The sequence below is a fragment of the Oncorhynchus mykiss genome, chromosome 28 (genome assembly GCF_057628025.1).
Source record: "Oncorhynchus mykiss isolate SJ-2025 chromosome 28, ASM5762802v1, whole genome shotgun sequence".
Taxonomy (NCBI): domain Eukaryota; kingdom Metazoa; phylum Chordata; class Actinopteri; order Salmoniformes; family Salmonidae; genus Oncorhynchus; species Oncorhynchus mykiss.
This window is the reverse complement of record NC_143049.1, coordinates 21320748-21325377: the sequence shown is the minus strand read 5'-3', so window position 1 is coordinate 21325377 and position 4630 is coordinate 21320748.

Sequence of the window (4630 nt, the reverse complement as noted above, 5' to 3'; positions counted from 1 at the left end):
GAGGTCTGTGATTTGTATTTCTTCAAGTCTTCCTTTTCACCTACAGATGCTATTTGACTTTTTTAGTGACATTTTAATCTTTAGGTCCCACACAATCAAGGCTCTAAATTAATATTTTTAAGATGGAAGAACTGTCAGAAAAGCAAAAACTTTTTTGCCCTTCAAGACCTGAATCCAGACAGCTGTCAATACAGGGTTTACTCTAATCATTTCATCACTGGTAAGTCAAGTCTGATCGATTTCAAGTTTAGTTTCACTGTTTTGCTAACCATGTGTTAGCCAAAATTAGCTAGGCTGGATAGCTTGTAGTCTAGTCACAAGCATGTGTCGCTTGGGTTTCAAGTTTTGGGGAAGCACTTTTTTTTTACCATTAAAAATGCCCCTTTTATAACATGCCCCTAGCATTGCATTTGCCGACTAATGTAAGCCTACTATTCCTAATGTGATGAATAGATTGGATAGTGATGATTTATGCTATTTATAAGCACATAGTGGCATAGGCTATATCAGAGACGTTTCTTTCCGTTGCACTGAAAAATGTGGCTTTTGTCAAACATTTAATGCAATTATACTACACTTTATAGGACTGGGGCGTGGAGACCTTAGCAGAATCTGTTTTTAATAATACTCTACTGACACTGATAACAGATCAATAAAAACGACCTCGTTTTGAAAGAAACCATGTAATCTAGGCCGAAAAGGGATCCTGGCTAAAAGGGATCCAGCTTTTGTCAAATGAATGTAGAAGGTTTAGCTAAAATACAACAACTTTTTTTCTGAACCTTAACCTAATTCTCCTAACCTGCTGTGTAAATTCTCCTAATCTGTCATGAAATGTCAAATATTACATTAATTTGACAAAAGCTGGATCCCTTGAAAAAGGGAGACGCAAATTGTACAATATGACATCCATATCAAAAATTGAATAAAATTGTATTTGTCACGTGCCGAGTACAACAGGTTGCCTTACAGTGAAATGCTTACTTACAAGCCCTTAACCAACAATGCAGTATTTAAGAAAAATAAGTGTTAAAGTATTAACTAAACTAAACAAGTAAAAAAATAAATATGTATGTATGTATGTATGTATGTGTGTGTGTGTGTGTGTGTATGAAAGAGCAACAATACAATAACAGGCTATATACAGGGGCTACCGGTACAGAGTCAATGTGCGGGGGCACAGGTTAGTCAAGGTAATATGTACATGTAGGTAGAGGTAAAGTGACTATGCATCCATAATAAACAGAGTAGCAGCGTTGTAAAAATGGGAGGGGGAGGGGGGGACAATGCAAATAGTTTCTGTAGCCATTTGATTAGCTGTTCAGGAGTCTTATGGCTTGGGTGTAGAAGCTGTTAAGAAGTCTTTTGGACCTCAATTTGGCAATCCGGTACTGCTTGCCATGCGGTAGCAGAGAGAACAGTCTATGACTAGGGTGGCTGGAGTCTTTGGCGATTTTTAGTGCATTCCTCTGACACCGCCTGGTATAGAGGTCCTGGATGGCAGGAAGCTTGGTCCCATGTACTGATGTACTGGGCCGTAGCACTACCCTCTGTAGTGCCTTGGGGTCAGAGGCCAAGCAGTTGCCATACCAGGCAGTGATGCAACCATGCTCTCTGGTGAAGCTGTAAAGCTTTTTGAGGATCTGAGGACCCATGCCAAACCTTTTCAGTCTACTGACTGTCTTGGTGTGTTTGGACCATGATCGTTTGTTGGTGACGTGGACACCAAGGAACTTGAAGCTCTCAACCTGCTCCACTACAGCCCGGTTCATGAGAATGGGGGCGTGCTCAGGCCTCCTTTTCCTGTAATTCACAATCATCTCCATTGTCTTGATCACGTTGAGGGAGAGGTTGTTATCCTGGCACCACACTACCAGGTCTCTGACCTCCCTATAGGCTGTCTCATCGTTGTCCGTGATTAGGCCTACCACTGTTGTGCCATCGCAAACTTAATGATGGCGTTGTAGTTGTGCTTGGCCATGCAGTCATGGGTGAACAGGGAGTACAGGAGGCGAATTAGCACACATTCCAGAGGGGCCCCCGTGTTGAGGATCAGCGTGACAGGTGTGTTGTTACCTACCCTCACCACCTGGAGTGGCCCATCAGGAATTCCAGGATTCTGTTAAGGAGGAATGTGTTCAGTCCCATGGTCCTTAGCTTAGTGATGACCTTTTGAAGGCACTATGGTGTTGAACGCTGAGCTGTAGTCAATGCACAGCATTATCACGTACAGTAGGTGTTCCTTTTGTCCAGGTGGAAAGGGCAGTGTGGAGTGCAATAGAGATTGCATCATATGTGGATCTGTTGGGGTGGTATACAAATTCGAGTGGGTCTAGGGTTTCTGTGATAATGGTGTTGATGTGAGCCATGACCAGCCTTTCAAAGCACTTCATGGCTACAGATGTGAGTGCTACAGGTCGGTAGTAATTTAGGCAGGTTACCTTGGTGTTCTTGGGCACAGGGACTATGGTGGTCTGCTTAAAACATGTTGGTATTACAGACTCGGTCAGGGACAGGTTGAAAATGTCAGTGAAGACACTTGCCAGTTGGGCAGTGCATGCTCGGAGTACACTTGCTGGTAATCCATCAGGCCCTGCGGCCTTGTGAATGTTGACCTGTTTTAAAGGTTTTACTCACATCGGCTACGGAGAGCGTGATCACACAGTCATTTGGAACAGCTGATGCTCTCATGCATGCTTCAGTGTCGCTTGCCTCGAAGCGAGCATAGAAGTTACTTCGCTCTTCTGGCAGGCTCGTGTCACTGTGCAGCTCGAGGCTGTGCTTCCCTTTGTAGACTAATAGTTTGCAAGCCCTGCCACATCTGACGAGCGTCGGCGCTGGTGTAGTACGATTCAATCTTAGTCCTGTATTGACATTTTGCCAGTTTGATGATCTTTGTCGGAGGGCATAGCGGGATTTCTTATAAGCGTCCGGGTTAGAGTCCCGCTCCTTGAAGCGGAAGCTCTACCCTTTTAGCTCAGTGCGGTTGTTGCCTGTCTTCCATGGCTTCTGGTTGAGGTATGTACGTACGGTCAATGTGGGGACGACGTGATCGATGCACTTATTGATGAAGCCAGTGACTGATGTAGTGTACTCCTCAATGCCATCGGAAGAATCCCAGAACATATTCCAGTCCGTGTGCTAGCAAAACAGTCCTGTAGCTTAGCATCTGTGTCATTTGACCACTTCTGTATATCCTGGAGGACATTATTTTCCCACAAAACTCCAATGGTAATAACCCAATGATAATTTGATAAGTTTATTCATAAGAGGAAGGAAAATGTATGGCCATTACAGCATATGACAAAAGCCACAATGGGATATGACAACCTAATTTGTTGACTTGGTTGTTCCAGTCCAACAATAAATGATATCCATATGACATTAAAACACCCATTAAAAACAACCAAATACTTAAGAGCCCTGATTTGTATATGTGACCTGAATAAGTGATTTTCTAACATCAGGTGTGCTTCTCATTTGTTTATGTACTGTAGGTTTACCAGCTGACCTCTATCAAGACACCCATGTCAACTGGATTCCCACTGTGAAGAGGAGCAACATCAGTTTCTCCTTCAACTTGATACTTTTCCAAATATGAAAGGAGACATCCCTCAGTTATATGAGATGGTTGTCATATGCTGTGCTTTGGACAATCTGAATGATTCTGTTGTGTCAGATATGTAGAGAGCACCTTCACCTTGTCGTCATGACTAAACTGCCCCCTCAAAGTGTGTGTGTGTGTAATTTGGAACTTGTAAAAGACTATTGTTTGTATTGTAAACATACTGTACTTAAATAATATATTGTTGTATGGGTGAAATGAAAGTATTTTGCTATCTCTTCTTTGCCTAGCCCCATTGAATAAAAAGCATTTCTTATAGCCCAACTATTGTCTTTATTTTACCATTTAAACACATTTCGCGTAGACAATGTAATTGTCGTGGTAGTCTTAGGCAAACAATCTTCATTATCACAGTGGCACCGCCAAGTGCCACTTAGATCTTCTGGGAGAAAAGTATCTGGCATTGAACTTGGTGGTAGTAGTTGTATGTTTGAAGAGAAGGATCCCATCATTTCTTGCTTTGACATTTCACCACCTAGATTACAAGGGTTGGATTTGCACTAAACAGTTTCATGTCAGCACAAGGCATGTACCAAATCTAGTATTATGATTAGCCTCATACATTATCTACTGGTATTGTTTTTATATTGAGAACATATATCTGAAAAATGTGCGAGTTAAGCTATTCTCTACTTCAGATGCACAATGTCAAGTGGTGCATTGCAAATTCCCATAAGGTTAATGCCATCGTACTGTAGGGCAGTGGTTCCAAACTCCTGTCCCCTAGTACCCCCAACAGTACCATTTATTGTAGCCCCGGACGAACACACCTGATTTAACTTGTCAACTAATCATCAGGCTCTCTGAGTTGACTCAGGTGTGTTTGTTCGGGGCTACAACAAAAATGTGTGCTGGGGGGTACCATTGCTGAAGGCCTATGGTTGAATTGGTGTTGAATGCCATTATCATCTGCGAAATGGGTTCACATCGCTGATTTCCTGAAAATTGTGACAATCAACTAATTGGAGAGCTTTTGACTGAACAAAAAAGTTATGTTAATTTGAA